Source organism: Pelodiscus sinensis, chromosome 10 (genome assembly GCF_049634645.1).
Source record: "Pelodiscus sinensis isolate JC-2024 chromosome 10, ASM4963464v1, whole genome shotgun sequence".
Classification (NCBI taxonomy): domain Eukaryota; kingdom Metazoa; phylum Chordata; order Testudines; family Trionychidae; genus Pelodiscus; species Pelodiscus sinensis.
Genome location: NC_134720.1, coordinates 35,336,379 through 35,355,954, shown reverse-complemented (window position 1 = coordinate 35,355,954; position 19,576 = coordinate 35,336,379). Strand labels below are relative to the sequence as shown.

At 38.3% G+C, this 19,576-nt stretch overlaps 1 long non-coding RNA gene across 1 annotated transcript in view; it reads right to left on the bottom strand.

Moving 5' to 3' along the window:
• The window catches only part of LOC142830867 (uncharacterized), a 94,105-nt gene extending 76,744 nt beyond the window's left edge, over positions 1-17,361 (bottom strand). Inside the window, exon 1 of the long non-coding RNA XR_012906398.1 lies at positions 17,268-17,361. This is a non-coding gene — a long non-coding RNA (uncharacterized LOC142830867). The remainder of the gene's footprint in view (positions 1-17,267) is intronic.
• Between the last annotated feature and the right edge of the window lie 2,215 nt (positions 17,362-19,576).

Genomic DNA, 19,576 nt, shown 5'->3' with positions numbered 1-19,576 from the left:
ATATTAAAACAAAGGTTAAAACAAAGAACTCTGCCTTAAGGCAAAGACTATCCAGTCTTGAGGAGAGACAAGAATATCTTGAAAACATCACACAGGAATAATTTGTGATTACTGGGAGTCCCTGAAGAGCTGGGGGGAAAAACATGACTAACTTTCCCCAGAACATGTTCCCTGAGATACTGGGTTTGGTTCACTGTTTGTGTGGTGACTGAAAAGGCTCATTCAGTGTAAGGAGCCAGAAGGAGAGAGAACAATAATTGCCCCAGATGCATCATCTTAGAATTGCTAAGATTTAATGGCAAAATTAAGCTTATATTTTCCAGGAGGCAAATAGGAACTGAAGTATAAGGATTTTAATTTTTAAATCCAGATTTCCCTGTAAATTTACGTAAGAAGAAAGGAGGATTTAATGGTATCAAACAAGCTCTCAGGGGATCAGATATTAAATACAGCCTCAACTATCTGGCAATCTTCATAATGAAGATGACAGACTGTGAAATACTTCAGGACTCCATTGCAGGCTTGGTAAGCACTACAGGTATTGAGACCAGATCTCACTAAGGCTAACACAAAGGAAAAGAAAATGAAGACTTTAAGCCCTGAAGAAAAGGAACTGTGATTGAGAAAACCAGGCAACTCGTGCATATATTTGACATATCTGATATATTTAATAGTGTTAGAGAGAGCAATTAGTTCTGCTAGACAAGCTGTTGAGTATAGGTTGTTAATTAATACTCTCAATATATTGATAAGCCAGAAGAAGTATATCTCTGTATCTATCTATCTATTCATAACTGTAATATACTTATCTAATTTCTCCTTATATAATCACATTTAAAAGTATATTTATATGTTTATAGAATATATATGCTTCTAATATATTCATGACTATTTACTTTAATGCTATTTGTGACCTCCTGTATCACTTTATGTAGGCTCACATATATTTATTATTACATTTCTATCTTTACTGAAAATCTACATATTGACAATCTATATACAGGAAGCCCCCAACTTGTGACCGCTAGAGTTCTGACCCCCCGCACTTGCAACCATTTTTGTAAGTGCGGAAGAGACCAGAAACCACCGACTTATGTCCTTGGCCTCCATTTATGATGGTGCACAGTGGTGCCTATGGTCAATGAGGGTTCGAGTTACGACGCCCCTCACTTGCAACGCTTCCCCCAGAACTAATCGCGTCGCAAGTCAGGGGCCTCCAATACAATAAAACATATTCATATTTATTAATTTGAAAATATATTATTTATGTCATTTCATGTTTACCCTTTTCATTAGTTTTTCAGGATAAATATTCATATACCATGTGCGTATTAGCATTTATATACTATCTGTCTACTATTACTTATGCCTCATACTTCTGAAGCAATAGATTTCATTCATTTATATACCATGGAATATGTATGTATTTTTGTAAATATAAGTATGTTTCTGACAGATTCCTAATTGATTCATATTATACACGGTGGGAGAAAACGTGGGTGCAGGCATAACCATCTGAGATCTGAATGTGACCATATTAGAAATCTGGAATGTTAAGAATAAAGTGGATTGTACATTATTTATTTGGCATGGAAAGGCACACAGAGGCTGTCAATCTATTGGGCATCAATTAGCAGTGGAACAACTACATGAACTCTAATAAGTTTTAGTCATAGAATATATGGGGTTTACAGAACCCTCCAAGACAATCAAACCTTTTAGGCACTTAAAAATCAGATGTGTGTCACATAAGTTTTCTTCAGGAGACACATTTAAGGAATAAAGCTGTAGACAGAATTAAAATCTCTGGGTGTGACATTAACATTGCTTCTCTTTCAACTCCAGAAGCCAGGGAATAGTGATACTAATCCACAGGAGCCCTAACTTTTCAATGTATTCAATTGTGGTCAGATTCAGAAGGCAGATACATAATAATTGAAGGCATTTTCAATGCTAAGAGATTAATTTTGGGCAGTGTATATAATCCTAGTGGTGGGAATGCACCTTTTATTGCTGAAATAACTGACATTATTTCCAGCAGAGCAGATTTCCCAGTGGTACTCGGAAGAGGAGATTAGAATGCTGTCAAGGATAATATCCTAGAGAAAACTCTCTGTTCTAGGTGAAAATTGCAGGCCTTTGCAAACCATCTATTATACCTACTAAAGCTTATTGCACTAGAGGATATTTGCAGACTGAAGTATCGTACAAAGCATGACTACACATATTTCTCCATGGTTCATGCCTCCCATTTCAGATTTTTATTAGATTTTTTTATGGATGTCTAAGGTGCTAGCTCCTTCAGCTCTGGAGGCACAAGCTGGTAATATCATCATCTCTGATTATCCTCCAATTTCTCTTCACATAGATATTGGTCAGAGTGCTAAAAGATCCTCAAGGTGGAATTTAAATGCACCTCTACTCAGAGACCCTGAATTTCTTCAGATGACCGAAACATCCATTACCAACCTCTTAAAGGAAAATATTGCTTCCTCTACTGCAACTTTATGGTAATTACTGAAGGTTATATTAGGGGAGAATGCATAAAAATTTATAGAAAGAAAGAAAGATGTTCTTTGGTAGAGGAGATTACCAAGTTTGAAAAATAAACATGAAGGACCTCAGTGTGGTGAGTTCTATGCTCTTTCATTACCTCAAAATACAAATGCAATTAATATACTGAATTCATATTACATTCTTAATAGAGTTAAACAGAGAAATTATGAATGGGTGGCTAAAGCAGGCAGACTCAGAGTGAGGAAAGTTAAAATGGATTCATCTAGTAACACTTAAACCTGGGGAAATTCTGCATTCCTGCTGCATAGCAGAAAAATTTCTCCCCACAGAATCCCTTTGCTTTGTTGAAGAAAATGGTTTCTGGTGGAAAGCAAAGAGAAACTTCACCAACCAGTGGTTACTCACCCCTCCTGACAGCGTGTCAGATTGTTCAGGAAGCTGGGGGGGAAGAGATCAATCACTCAGGGGGAAGGAGTTCTGGGGATGCCCTGGCCACACAGGGATGTTAGTCTCAGCTGGTGGGGGACAGGAGGATGGAGACAGAGTATTTTCTGCCCTTTCCCTGCATGGACCAGCCAGGGTCATATCATGTCCTGGTAACCAGGGGAGCAACAGTCTTGCCAGGCCTCTGGGCAATGTGGGAGAGAGGCAGCTCTGTGCTCCCAGAAGAGGTGGGGTTTGGGTGGAAGGGCGAGGGCTGGGAGCAGCCAGCCCTCACTGCCACTCAGGCCATGCCATGTCCCCCTCCAGTCTTCAGTGCTTCCCGGAGCATGCTGAATGGTTCTCCAGCCATGATTTAAAGAGTCTGTGGCTCCAGACTGCTGCTGTCACAGTAGCAATGACCAGGAGCCCTGGGCCCTTTTAGAATCATAGAATCATAGAATAATAGGACTGGAAGGGACCTCGAGAGGTCATCGAATCCAGCCCCCCCGCACTCAAGGCAGGACCAAGCTCCGTCTACACCATCCCTGACAGATGTCTATCTAACCTGTTCTTAAATATCTCCAGAGAGGAAGATTCCACCACCTCCCTTGGCAATTTATTCCAATATTTGACCACCCTGACAGTTAGGAATTTTTTCCTAATGTCCAATCTAAACCTCCCCTGCTGCACTTTAAGCCCATTACTCCTTGTCCTGTCCTCAGAAACCAAGAGGAACAAATTTTCGCCTTCCTCCTTGTGACACCCTTTTAGATATTTGAAAACCGCTATCATGTCCCCCCTTAATCTTCTTTTTTCCAAACTAAACAAGCCCAGTTCATGAAGCCTGGCTTCATAGGTCATGTTCTCTAAACCTTTAATCATTCTTGTCGCTCTTCTCTGTACCCTTTCCAATTTCTCCACATCTTTCTTGAATTGTGGCGCCCAGAACTGGACACAGTACTCCAGCTGAGGCCTAACTAGTGCAGAGTAGAGCGGCAGAATGACTTCACGAGTTTTGCTTACAACACACCTGTTGATACAACCTAGAATCATATTTGCTTTTTTTGCAACAGCATCACACTGTTGACTCATATTCAACTTGTGGTCCACTATGACCCCTAGATCCCTTTCCGCCATACTCCTTCCTAGACAGTCGCTTCCCATCTTGTATGTATGGAACTGATTGTTCCTTCCTAAGTGGAGCACTTTGCATTTCTCTTTATTAAACCTCATCCTGTTTACCTCTGACCATTTCTCTAACTTGCTAAGGTCATTTTGAATTATGTCCCTATCCTCCAAAGAAGTCGCAACCCCACCCAGTTTGGTATCATCTGCAAACTTAATAAGCGTACTCTCTATCCCAATATCTACATCATTGATGAAGATATTGAACAGTACGGGTCCCAAAACAGACCCTTGAGGAACTCCACTTGTTATCCCTTTCCAGCAGGATTTAGAACCGTTAACAACAACTCTCTGACTACGGTTATCCAGCCAATTATGCACCCACCTTATCGTGGCCCTATCTAAGTTATATTTGCCTAGTTTATCAATAAGAATATCATGCGAGACCGTATCAAATGCCTTACTAAAGTCTAGGTATATGACATCCACCGCTTCTCCCTTATCCACAAGGCTCGTTATCTTATCAAAAAAAGCTATCAGATTAGTTTGGCATGACTTGTTCTTCACAAACCCATGCTGGCTATTCCCTATCACTTTATTATCTTCCAAGTGTTTGCATATGATTTCCTTAATTACCTGCTCCATTATCTTCCCTGGGACAGATGTTAAACTGACCAGTCTGTAGTTTCCTGGGTTGTTCTTATTCCCCTTTTTATAGATGGGCATAATATTTGCCCTTTTCCAGTCTTCTGGAATCTCCCCTGTCTGCCATGATTTTTCAAAGATCATAGCTAAAGGCTCAGATACCTCCTCTATCAGCTCCTTGACTATCCTGGTGACTTGCTGACATCTAACTTTCCTAAGTGATTTTTAACTTGTTCTTTGTGTATCCTATCTTCTAAACTTACCCTCTCTCTGCTTGTATTCACTACGTTAGGCACACCTCCAGACTTCTCGGTGAAGACCGAAACAAAGAAGCCATTGAGCATCTCCGCCATTTCCAAGTTCCCTGTTACTGCTTCTCCCTCCTCACTGAGCAGTGGGCCTACCCTGTCCTTGGTCTTCCTCTTGCTTTTAATGTATTTATAAAAGGTCTTCTTGTTTCCCTTTATGACTGTAGCTAGTTTGATCTCATTTTGTGCCTTTGCCTTTCTAATCTTGCCCCTGCATTCCCGTGTTGCTTGCCTATATTCATCCTTTGTTAGTTGTCCTAGTTTCCATTTTTTATATGACTCCTTTTTTATTTTGAGATCGTGCAAGATCTCCTTGTTAAGCCAAGCTGGGTTGAATCACTGGGCCACAGGAAAACTGCTTCATTTACCCCTCCCCATCAGTGGACCTGCCAGTAACTTCCTCTGTCTGCAGAAAACTCTGCAAATTGGGTGTGGGATGCCAAGAGACTTTGGGGGAAGGGTTCGAGGTATAGGGAGCAGGGTATGAATGATTGCTGGGCAAACAGGGGAAGCATCTCCCTGTACATTGACCCCTTCTGCCACCCATGCACCTGGAACCACCCATCCCACCAAGTCCCACTCCTGCCCCCCCCACACACTGATCTTAAATATCTTCACCTCACCTTCTGCCCCCTTGCAGAGTCCCATTCTCCTGCACCCAGATCCCTGCACTGAACCCCTGTGTATTGATTCCCCCACCAAGCCACCCACACCAAACCCTGGTACTCCTGAAAGTAATCTGCACCAATTTTTTTCAAAAAAATAAAATTATGTTAAATTCTGCAAATTGTAAATTAATTCTTTAATTTAAGAAGCATAACAATATAATCATATTCTTTTCAATTAGTTTGGTATTTTATTTCAAAATACTTGTCAGACAATAATTAAAATGGCATGTGTGTGTGTATTATAAATACAATATAGAGAATTTTTCAGAATTTCAAAATAATTCAATTTTTGGTGCAAAATATTTCACTTTTTGGCACAGAATTTCCTCAGAAGTAAACACTATAGCCTTTTTACTATAGGACAGTAGTCTTTCTGTACTTTAGCCCATTAAAATTAACAGACAATTTAAAGATTTTATCAGCCCCTTTGCATATTTCATGGTAAGTTCAGTTCCAATCTATTTGACCCATTCCTGGACAGACTGCACCCTAAATTCATTGTTGCTATTACTTAAAACTGATTACATGGAGGAAGATATCTTTCTGCTAGGAGCTAAGAAAGCAATTGGGTTGCTAATTGGGAATGATAGCTTTTCAATGGAATTTTATAAGATATTTATCAGCCAATTATTTCTGATACTGTCAGAAAATCTATAGTAAATATTTTAAAAAGAAATAATGTCACTAAACATGAGGACATCAATAATTAGCCTTATTCCAACAAAAGACAAGGATAGTCTTCAGTGTGGAGACATGCGGCTGATCTCTCTGTTCAATATTGATGTTAAAAATCTGAAAAAAATCCCCTTTAAATAATATTTCTCCAATCGTCCATCCCTGCCAGCCAAGAATAATACCTGATTTAAATCTGCTAATAGTTCAAAACTCAAACCCACCTGTATAACCAAGGACTACTCATGGGTAATGTTCTACTCATTCTCAAAAATCCCTCTTCAATTCCACTGCTACTGTCTTCATTAAGGTAATTTGTGTTCTATCAGGATTCTGGATAAAGCGGAAGAAGTGTAAAGTTGACTAATATTTTCCAGAAACCAAATTTAGCTCAAATGCAGCCATTCAACTTTTATTCCTACAAAGAAATAGTTTACTCAGGCATCAGGATATGATCTGCTTTATCAAAGAGTATCCTCAAACATGGATGATATTCAGAGAAGTGAAAAAAAGACAGGGAGAAATGGCATTCAACAACATATATATTAGGAAAGGTAGAAATGATTATAGATGAAAAAAGGATTAAAATTAACTTACGTTTAACTTAATTCCACTTAAATGCCTTGCTTCAATTTTCATTCAAATAAAGTTGTTCAGTATTTAATAAGTCTTCCTTTCCAAAAAGGGGGTCTTGCTTGTTCTTTATATAATCAGGCTTTTTAATTAAGGCCTTTATTAAAATCATTTTGTCAGACTAATACTTCCTAAACCCCCAGTGTTACTTGAAATTGAAGAAAATTTACTTAATCTTTTTGGCTCTCTCTCTGAACTTCCATTAAAAGTCTCTCCCCCCTTACACACACTTATTTGCATTTTTAAAGAAAAAGGAAATATTTATTCATAAATGTGTTCATAAAATTAAGTACATTGGCACTTCTGATCTCACCTGCTATTCTTTCAACACAACCTAGAATACTCCCTGATTTAAATCTGCTAATAGTTCAAAACTCAAACCTGCCTGACTAACCAGGGCCTATTAATCATAAAGATAGGATTCAATAGACAACTTGAGTCTCCTTCACATATCATCATGATAAATACCGGTTACCAAAAGACCAAGGTCATTCTACAATCAGCTGACTTCTTGCCAGGTCACAAACAACACAGCACTTGATGTGAAGTTTAAAATGCATGTGAGCTACAAAAATTTTATGGATAACACATACGATAGCTGAACTCCTCCATTTATCCCACTGACTACACCTTAAAAGAAAAATAGGGAAATGAGCTATACATCTCAATTTCTTTTGACAGGTGGAATAATATCTGGCACAATATGCACATAACATTCAAGTACTTTGTTTTGCATTTCTTTCAGAAAAAAAAATCATATGACATATTATTAGACTCTTGAGTGATTGCACAAAGCTGGACTTGCCCCACATAATAAATATTGGAGGTCTGACAGCTCCAATGCAAACATATCTCATATAGTTTTTAAAAGTCAAAGTATTCCCATATTGTGGAAGTATGTGATGCTCTATCTTTACTCTACATCAAGCCTCGTGTTGTGAGCATTCTGGAAGATCTACCCTGTTTATATAATTTAAGGAGATGGATGCAGTAGCCTTTATAGTTGCTAAAAGTGTCACATTACAGAAATCTGTTATTCCCCTCACTTTCTTTGTCTAACTGAGCTAACCAACATCACCCACATGGAAAAACTGACATTAATTTATAGACACACAAAATCCAACTATGAAAGCACTTGGATTTTCATGAGGCCAGAACAAACTTAATCCAGGTTCACTTTGGGTTTTTTTATTTTGTTTTGTTTGCTGGTGGGGAGGGAAAAGCTGTTAGGGAATTTTAATCTTATATCTCTCAGGAGTATTTATGATTATTTCTCACTGTGTTAGAGTGCATCTATGTTGCACCATTATTTCAAGATAACTAGCATTATTTCAAGATAAAAATGAAAGCATTTACACAGCCATTCCGTTATTTTGAAATAATTTTGAAATAATGGACCATTTCTTCCAAAACCTGTAAACCTCATTCTGTGAGGAATAACACCTATTCTGAAATAGCTATTTCGAAATAAGGCGTGTGTAGATGCTCCACTGCTGCTATTTCAAAATAGCCCCTCACCAGGGACACTTTAAGTTATTCCTCTCCAGTTCCTCTTGGAGCTCTAAATAAAGACAGCACATCTAGATTAGGGAAGCTTGCCTCGGACTAATTTTGAGGCTTCCCTGCAGTGTAGACATGATATTTCAAAATAAGCTATTTTGGAATAACTATTCCGGAATAGCTTATTTCAAAATAAACGTGCAGTGTAGACATACCGTATCTGATAAATCATACTCTTGGGGCATGTCTAGACTTGATTCCACTTTCGCAAGAAGATATGCAAATTTGTATCAAATTTGCATATCTTCTGATCGCTTTTTCAAAAGAGGTTCTATCAAAAAAGAAAGTAACCATTCTTCCTAAAAAAAATAAGATTTCCACAGTTCTTTCGAAAAAGGGTTTTTTTCTTGAAAGAACCATATGTAGACTACTTTTTTTTTCAAAAGAACCTCTTTCGAAAAAGCGATTGGAAGAAGATATGCAAATTTGGCATGAATTTGCATATCTTCTTTCAAAAGTGAAAGTAAGTCTAGACGTGCCCTTGCTATGTTCCCTTTGTCACTATATTTAAGCACATTTGTTTGAATTCGTTAAAACTTCTAAAACTAGAATTTGAAAAATAGAATTTGAACTGTTGATAAAGAATTATTTTGGGGGAATAAGAGTACCCCAACTGTTCTCTATTCTCTGTAAAACTGTTCTCCACTCTCTGTACCGGAAGCGACAGTCTTCTCTAAGAAAATATTGAACACAGGACCTATCATAATTAAGACAGACATGGTCCCAGTGCCACAATATTGGTAAATGATCCCTTAAACTAAAAAGATGTAAAGATGTAGTTAAATAGTCACAGTCCTTTTCAGACTGGGTAGCATAGGGTCTCTGTCTAAACACTCTTCAGAATGGATACTACAGATGTCTCTCCCTGTTGGGGGAATTTTCACTGCAGTCCTCAATAAACTAGCAAACAATCAAAACATTCTTTAAGTGAGTCACTAGAACTCGAAAAGTACCGAAGTCTTGGGACCTATGCGACTGTATTATTGTGATCATCTGGACACTCATTTTTGTTTTTACCCTCAGGCTAGCAGCTACCCTTTATGCTTCTCAGGTCTTTGCAAAGCTCAAATATCTATTTGTGTAAACTTTTATTTCATATGATAGGTAATATGTAAATGTAAGGCAGAATGCTGAAGAGTTGACAAAAATCATAGAAATGGACAAGAAATATTTTATGGATAGAGCCCTCAATCTCCATTACTAGCTGAACCTTCTGTTCCGGATTCATTAATTCTTTTTTTTTTCAAAATAAATAAGTGAATAAAAGGTGACGTGTTCTGTTTCTTAGAGCTGTGACAACCTGCCAGGTAACCAATGTTCTTTATTTCAAAACAATAAATAACCAGACAAACTAATTTAAACTACATTGCAAATATAAAGGTGAAGGTAAAACATGAGCTTAAAACATGATATAGTAATGAAAGACAGGCTCAAGGCAAGGCAGCTTTTCCTCTTGCCATTTTTCTATAAGCAATGTGATATATGTCATGAGCTGAGGCTGTCCAGTGGGAATTGAAATAGGTTCTACCAGTTATAGCACCTTTCTTTAACAAATTGTCCCAGGAAATGTTGCTTTGAGATCACTCACTGCCCTAGTCTACACTAGGGAGTTATTTCCAAATAAGCCCCCTCCCTCTTATTTCAAATGTGACAGATTGCTGGCTAAGTCAGAGCTCTGCCACTATAGCCTGGTTGAAAAAGCCAAATGGAAGCCAGCTGAGCAAGCCCATGTCTGAAGAACTAATGGGAAGCAGTTGTGGGCCTCATTAGCCAGAGGCCTAGATAATGCAGCCAGAGGGAAGTGAAGGCGAAAAGCTAAAGGGTGACTGTGTGTGCTCCCCAGGCAGATGGAGAAAGAGCTGAGTTAGCTGCTGGAAAACCAAGCCACACAAAATAATAAGTGGAGCATCTACACTACCAAGCCTGTTATTTTGAAATAGTCATTTCGGGAGTTATTATTTCTAATTTAGTTATTTCAAAATAATTTCCTAGAGTAGACATGCCCACTATCTGAAGACAGAAAATCCTGACTACTTTTATGTCTCATCCCAGCAATGGTTAAGTGCTGTTCTAGACTAGCAATTGCAGCACCTTTATCTATGCTGGTGAGATTTACTCACATAATTACTGCAAAGAATAAGGATAGTTCCAGCATTCAATTCCAGAGACTCGCCTTCAATGCAGATTTTTGTATCACTATGTCAAGTCATTTAGGATCTCTAAACCTCAGTTCCCTATATATACAACAAGGCTGTGTCTAGACTGCATCCCTTTTCCATAAAAGGAACGCAAATTAGACACATCGCAATTGCAAATGAAGCAGGGATTTAAGTCCCCCCCGCTTCATTTGCATAAACATGGCTGCCGCTTTTTTCCAGCTTGGAGCTTTGTCGGAAAAAAGCGCCAGTCTAGATGGGGATCTTTCATAAAATAAAGCCTTTTCCGAAAGATCCCTTATTCCTTATTTTAAGAGGGGATTTAAATCCCCGCTTCATTTGCAATTGCGATGTGTCTAATTTGCATCCCTTTTATGGAAAAGGGATGCAGTCTTGATACAGCCCAAGGATAACAGCAGTGTTATGAGGATACATGAACTAAATGCTACAAGGCATTCCTACTATGGTACTGGAGGGCAGGGATTTACTTCAGTTAGTCAGTCATCATTAGGACCCTCAGACAAGTAAGTGTTCCACAGTTTGGCTCATAATCATAAATAGAATTTAATCAATGGGTCTGCTTTTGGAGTAAGATAGTAATAGAAGTAATTGGAGGTTAGTCACTATAGCATTACACAAAGAGTAACATTAATATTTACTTCAGAATGGAGAGAAAGGTAATATTGATATCTGATTATGAATAAAACACACATACTGAGACAAATAATGAAGTTTTTACACAGCCAGATTTTAAAGGTGTTTAGGCACCTTAAAGCTGCACGTAGGCACCTAACGAGGTTTTCAAAAGTGCCTTGATGCCAACCAATATCTATTACTTTCAGTGGAATCTGAGCACTCATGGGCTTTTGAAGATCTCACAAGGCATCTATCTGCATGTGTAGGCACCTCAATCACTGTAAAAACCTGGCCTGCAATGGGAACTCCAGGACCGGGCAAAATGTCAACACATTAGTGATTGAGAATATGAGGTTTTCAAAAAAGGAAACAGATTTTATTATTTTAAAATGACCAAATATTTAATCGGTTCTAAGAATTGGACTCAACTGCCTGAGACTAACAGGTTCTATGTCATCAAGATAATGTGATTTAATATTTCCACCTAAAATATTCAGTTAAAATTGCAGTAACACATATAGGTACAGTAGGCTTGTCTATCTCTTGGGTCCAGATTGTGAACCCCATACTCACACAAAAAATACCACTGAAGCAAATACTACTGAAACTGCTCACATAAGTGCTCAGCAATAAAGCAATTCAAAGTCTGGGCCTTGGTTAGTAATGTTTGCACACCACATCCGTTCTGCCAAAGCCCAAATATAGGTTGAACCTCTCTAATCTGGCACCCTTGGGACCTGACTGATGCCAAACCAGAGAATTTGACAAACAATAGGAAGTCAATATTGTCTAGCAACATTACCAACACTTCCATTCATTACAGGGCTCTTAGAAGACGTTTGGGGTAAATTGGAGCTAAATAACAGAACAGAACACTGACAGCCAGCACTTTATGTGATCGTGGGAAATAAACTGTATGGGATCATGGGAAACTTGGCCACACCCATAATAAGTGGATATCCACCTATCTAAAATCATGCCAGACCATGGATGTTGCTGGACTAGACAGTGTGGGACTGGTGAGGGTCAATCTGTAGCTTCATTAACCTCAAGAAAAGTGGAAGCCCTCCTTGGAGAGAGAGCATAATATAACAAAAGACACATTCCAGCTGCTTCACCATTTTCCCTTTCATTCTTTGCATCTCACCCACCCAGTCCTATCTTAAGAGATGAAAGTTAAAATACACAGCCCCATATACCTAAGAAAATAATAGCTGATTTTTTTTGCATGGGTTTCACAAATTATGTTTCAGCATTTGCACATATTTGTCCATGTGCACTCTACCTTCTTCCTTTGTCCTCTTCATTAACAATGGCATAGAAAAAATTTCATTTGAGAAGAGATGAACATACTCTTGAATTTCCTCTCCTCTCTCTGATGAAACAACTATGTTAATTGGCCTGAATTGAATTAGTTTTCAAGTATGGCTTTGAACTTCTCACACCGCTGTTAAAGCAAATAAAGCACAGTAATGACACAGTAATGGTTGGAAGGATTAACTTTTTAAAATAAGTAAATCAATTCCCTCCAATTAAATGTTGATTTCATTGTATACAAAAACCAAATTATTTCCATTGATGATCATAGAAATTTACCAGCAGGCAAACTAAGAAAAATCTTCTTAAGAACTTAGAATTTTGCTTAAAGATATTTATATCATATATATGTGATATTATGTTTTAACAGTTATAAAAATGTATCTTTTATATCTCCATATATACTGTCATTACATAATTCTAGTCTGAATATCCCATATGACTCCCAATATTATCCTATGACTTCAAAGGTTTAAATAAATAAAAATAAAAAATTTAAAAACCCGATGTTATCCACCAAACTTTAAAAAATCAATTTCTGCTGAGCCTACATATACTTTCAAGTTACCTGTTGATTACTGAATAATTTTGTAAAAGCCAACCACTCTCTTGTGCCTAAAAATGCCTCTTTTTGGGATTTCACTAAGTAAAAATAACATACATTAACAATGTACATTTAGCTTTTCCTGTGGGTTGATGCTCCATACCTCATTCATAATTTATGTTTTTCTAATGTACTGTAGAAAGTTTCTATGCATCTACCAGGCTCACCACTCTCAACTCTCTTCAAAAGGAATGCTGAAACCTTTCATTTCCCTTTAAGGGATTTTGGGTAGAATTAATAATACCTATTAATAATTTACATTTTCCTTTTGCCTGTTGGTGGATGAGCAGTTTCCCTAGTATTAACGATCTGTCTTAATAATGCATTTTTTATTTTTCCAGTTAGTTGATGGGAAGTTTGCTTATGAAATAATACACTTAGAAATAGGCAGTTTTGCCTGCCTGTGGGTTCAGGAGCAGTAGGTGAAAAGACTCAATGTATGCTGTAAATACAAACTGTGGATAGCATTCATCATCTATTATGGACTTATTATGGGGACCATGAAAGTATATACCTACCCTAACAGCTCTTTCAAAGCTATTTTAATGTAATCTATGTACAAATATTAAAAATGCCCGCCTCACATAGCAAGTGTTGGAATTTGCTATCATTCTTTACTGGTGGAAATGTAAAACTTAAAATCATTTTCTTGAGCATCATTAAATCAAAAGAAGAGTGCAGTAGAGAAAAATAACTCTGTCTTGCTCCTTCCTGTAAATATTTCAAGACATTGTTCGTAAATATGTGTGCGCGCGTGTGGTTTCTTATGCAACTGTGGTGGTGGTGGTGGTGGTGGTGATGGGGGGAGGGTGTTCTACCTCCCTTTTATTTAGCTGTATTTTAGATAAATTGCTTACATGTGTTAAAAAACTGAAGGTTTGAACTCAGGAGGGTCATTCCATGGAAACTCTGGGATAGACTGCAACCTTACAGTCTGCTCAGAGCATGGAGTACCACCTTGGGAGCATCAAGTTAATTATGACTCAGGATCACTATTCCTCTCCAACTCTCTGCTTGCTCTGGCAAAGAGTAAATAGTCCTGCCCCTTGCTGTGTAGCAGCTTTTTCTCCCGTTTTGCACCCAGCTAGTTAACTCTGGCTGTCAAGTGGGGGACCAGATCAGGGGGATCCTTTTCTCTCTGCCCCACTCTATACACAAGTGACTGGGCAGCTCCTGTTCTCCTCCGCATGGCTAGATTTAAAATCTGAGCAGGGGATTTCAGGGAGTCTTTAACTACCTTCACCACCTGAATGTATGAGAAAGGGTTGAAACAATGTTGTCTCTTCAGGGAATATCTTATCCATTGCCCCTAAAGTAGGATATCAGTCCAATAATCACCTAAGGCCTTGTTATTTCTAAAGCACTAGTGTGTGTGTGAATGGATGTTCGGAGGCAGATGATATTCATCCCCATGCAAGGTCCTCCACACCAGTTCTGTTGCACAACCCATTATGAATTTAAATGGAGCTTAATTGATACATAGGTTCGTGAGAGGTCCCTCTGGACAGGACTGAATTTTCATGAACATTTAGTCCAAAGGCACATCCAGTATTATGAGTTTCTCTCTCTTTTTTTTCTTTTAAAACCAATTTACAATATGCTTCCATTCCCTTTCTCCCCTTGAGGCTTATAATAAACCTGGTTAGAAATGTTTCCTGTGCTTAATAGTTTCTTGACTTTTCTCCCCCTCTGTTATAATGCAGCATATTTTTACAAAGCATGGGATAGATTTATGTATTGATTCTCTTTACAGCTTATGAGATAGAAGACAGATTTTCTTATGCAACTAATTTCAAGGCCCAGGATTCTCTCAGTACATTAATAATTATAAAAGCTAGAAACCATATACTTAAAATGATATCAATATATCCACTCTAAATAATAAAACACAGGATGTTTAATTGCTGTTTAATTGCCTGATTTTAATGTTGCAATTTTCAAAACATATGAAAAGGTAGATGCAGTCATTTCAGAAGGAGAATACAATAATATACAACTTCAACTTCACATTATTTTGTAGTTAATGATGACAACCCCTAAAAAATCCGAGTAAGGAGTGAAACCAGAAGTGTCATTTACAATGGAGCTAAACAGTCGTTTTGTAGCATTAATCATGAAAAAACTGACAATAGAAAAATGAGCTGGCTTGGTATATCTAATATATTAATTTCCCCTGCAGATCAGCTTGATGCATGAGTAAGTAAAAACAGATATTGCTTACAAATAAAAACAAACAAGTTGAGCTAAGTTCAATGCTTTATTGCTAGGCAATAGTAGCTACATTTGGTACATCTTCCAAAGGAGGTTATAGAAACTTTAGAAAGTCTGGGTTTTTTTAAACAAGGACAAAGTGTCAGTAGTAGGTATATAACAGAAAGCTACTTACAAAGGAATTATTTTGTTCCATTTTGGAATCTTATACAGTGCCTGCCACTGTGGATCTAAGAATACATCTTTATTTTCCAGAATATCTAAAATATTTCAGGTACTTTGTTGGGAGCAAGGACTTACACTACTTAATAGTTTCTTCAATGGTCCACTTCATTTGTTCTGAGTACTATCCTAGAGCTGAGCAAATAACCATTTATCTAGCAAACGCAAAAAGCAGCCCTTTTGCAGTTGTGTATTATCCATGTACTTACTCATCATTCATGTTTCATACTCATATTTATATATTTGAGTTCCACAAATAACTACTTTTTGCTCTGTCCATAAAGGCTACATCTATACTGCATCCCTCTGTTGACAGAGGGATGCAAATCAAGCACGTTGAAATTGCTAATGAAGCAGGGATTTAAATATCCCATGCTTCATTAGCATAAACATGGCCACCACTTTTTTTCAAAATGGAGCTTTTTCGAAAAAAAGGCAGTCTAGACGCAGATCTGTTGAAAATAAACTTTTTCAGCAAAACCTGTATTCCTCAAAAAATGAAGTTTACAGGATCTGTCGAAAAAGGGTTTATTTTCGACAGATCTGCATCTAGACTGCTGTTTTTTTCGAAAAAGCTCCGTTTAGAAAAAAAGCAGCGGCCATGTTTATGCTTTATTAGCAATTTCGACGTGCCTAATCTACATCTCTCTCTTGACAGAGAGGTGTAGACTAGACACAGCCTAAAATGCTTAGCTAGTGAGAAAGAATGTTTGTGAAAAGTGCACCTTAAAAGGCCCTGAACAAAGTTGAAGGGGAATTCACTATGTTATTGAAGCTAACGTTCACAGGAAATGTTTTCAAGGGTTTGCATGTGTCTATGCTGTACTTTCCTCACATGTCTAAGCTAGCAGTTATTATATTCTAAAAAAGAAATCTCTCTACAATTCCAAATGGATTTTTTCATTATTTCTTTTTTTTTTTAACTGGGCAGTTCAACTGCACCCACAAATAAGCAGATGCAGGCAGTCATCACATTGGCAGCTGAGTGAATGAACATGAGGAACAGGTAACTGTGTGTCATTACACATACATGCCAATTTCATGCCTGAAACTTTAGATCTGTTTATCAAAATGCATCTCCAGCTATGTATAACATGTAACGTCACTTTACAAAAATATAATATCACTCGTACAAAAATATAATATAATTTCCTTCAAAAATGACTATATTTATTGTTTCAGAGGGGTAGCCAAGTTAGTCTGTAACAGAAAAAACTTAAACATCAATAAATGGTCTAGTAGCACCTTAAAGACTAACAAAACATGTAGATGGTATCATGAGCTTTTGTGGGCACAACCTACTTCTTCAGATGATAGGAGTGTTGGAAGTCCAGATCTAAGAATAAATAAGGGAAGAAAGGAGGTGGGGGGAGAGAGGGAGGAGAGTGGAGACGAGGGAGAGAAGGAAATTATTGTGCATAACTTGCATAGTGAAGATAAAAGGACAGAAGTGGAATGTCAGATGTAGAAGTAGGTTTTCCATGCACCATATCTTAATGGAATTGTGATGATAGTTGTGTAACACATTCTAAGTGTCATGCAGTGTTATATCACATGACTGAATACTTACTCAGATGTGGTGACTCAATTTGTGCCAAGTATAAGTTGAATTTTGTAAGCCATTTTGAAAAACAAATGGGGAATCATAGATGACAAGTTATTTCTGAAGAAAAGAAAAAGAAAAAGGCAAGAGCATTAGTAATTGTTAGAAGGCTTGTTCTGAAGTGTGCATTATCCCTCATATAAATTGGGGCTGATTTACCATTCAAACCAATCCTGAGCATCTTTTGAGATCCACCACAGTTTAAATCCCAGATAAACTCCTACTTACGTGACAGTCTCCATCTTGAACTAATATACCAGGACCTCCAAAACAAAAGCATGACCTGTTACAGCATGGTCTAACCAACCCAGGGTCTGCAGCTGAGGGCTTTAACAACTCACATCCTCTGTGGACCAGGGACTCTATAACACATACTCACCAATTGGTTACACAAAATTTCAACCTTCTTGATAACCTGTCCACTTAATCTTTGTCAACTGTTTGTGAATTATTAGGATTATATGCAAAGGTTAAACATTACTATGGGCATTGCTCATGTGGACAAACAGTTTTATAAGGCTCTCATATCTAATTCTTGATGCTCAAAGTAATTCAACGATACAGAGATTAGCAAAGTTTCAGACATGGCAATTTTTTTCTTTTGGTGTCATACAGTCTCAGTACTACATGGATACAGAAATTTAAGGACAGTGATTTGTAATCCACACATCAAACATGAAACTGACGAAGAAAAAGTAAAATTAGAAAACTATGAGAAACATTGGAACACTGATTAAGGTCTTGGTTCTTCTTCTATAGCAGAAGTGGGCAATAAGTTTTGATGGGGTAATAATTTTTGATGTCACTCCCCAGATTTTGGAAAGTGGTCCAGGACCACATTCTTCCATGGTATTAATGGAGGAGGTGCACAGTCTGGGATGGAGGTTGGGAGCAGAAGGTAGCTTGGGGTAAAGGATTGGGGTGCAGGAGAATGGAGTCTGGGAGGGAGTTTGGGCGATGGAAGTAGTTGTGACCTAGGGCAGGGAACTAGAGTGCAGGGTTTTGATATGTGACTGACGATGGGAGGGGATTGTGATCTTGGGTGGGAGATTGGGGTGCCAGATCTGGGAGGATGAATATGGGTGCATGTGGAGTAGCGGGGCAGGAATATGGGGCAGAGGTTTGGGGAAGGGAGGAGCTGAGGTGTCAGAGGCAGGCTCTTGCCAGGAGACTTACTTACCTGCCTGCCCACCTGCAGAGGTTTGCAGAAGATAAAATGTTTCTGCCTGCTCGGCCATGTGTTTGAGTGAGTGATCAGGAGGGTTGTGCTCTGTGGCTGTTATTCATACAGGCAGCTCACAATGGCCAGTGTCTGTGTAGAAAACAGCCAATGGGACCAGCATCTGACTCTTCCTCCCACCTCTCCGGACTCAAAGAGAAAGCTCCCGCAGCCACGTTTCTGGGTAGCATGTGGGGCAAGTAGGGAAGCCTGCCTGGGGCTCCCCACTGCCTCTGTGGTCTGGATCCAGTGGCTTGGTGGGATGGATCCAGCCCATGGGCCATATTTTGCCCTGGCCTGTTTCCAAAAGAGTAGTAAGAAAGAAGTGGTAAAGACACTGGAAGAGGGAATGGGGGTAGAGATTTGTGTGTGCAGAGACTCATTGTGTGATGCTGGGGAAATTATTTAATCAATCTGTACCTCAGTTTCCTTTTATTCCTTTATTACTTCTTGTCTCTTTAGACTGTAAGCTTCTCAGGGCAGAAACTGCCTTTTCTTATACATATACATAGCTAGCATAGATGTCCATTGGGAACTCTGGGCACTAATGCAATACAAATTAATTATAACAATCACAAATATTATCCCACTGGTGATTCATGATCATTCTGAGCTGAATTTGAAAGCTGTTGAGTGTTACATGCCCTGTGCTGGGATAAGCAATTTCTTATTTTTTTCTAGTTCTTCCCTCTTGACATGGATGGCCACTGGTCCTTTTGGAGAATTTCACCTTTGTTCCCTGGATATTTTCATTAAGTTTGAGTCTCGAATCTATGCTGTTTCTTCTGAGTCCTAATAGGCTATTGTCACAATCAGTGATTAGGCATCCTGCCCTACCTCCCTACCATACTTTATTAATATATCAGGACGTAGAGTTCTGCTATTCTTGTCATATTACTCTCATCCATTTGCATTTACTTTCATAACGAAGCCATCTGTCAGGCATAGAGATGATTTTCTGTGATTTATTCTATGCCTCCGGGACTTAAAATGCATTCCTCCTATATGGTTTGCATTATTGCATTTAAGCAGTGATAGGCTTCACCCTGCACCCTTT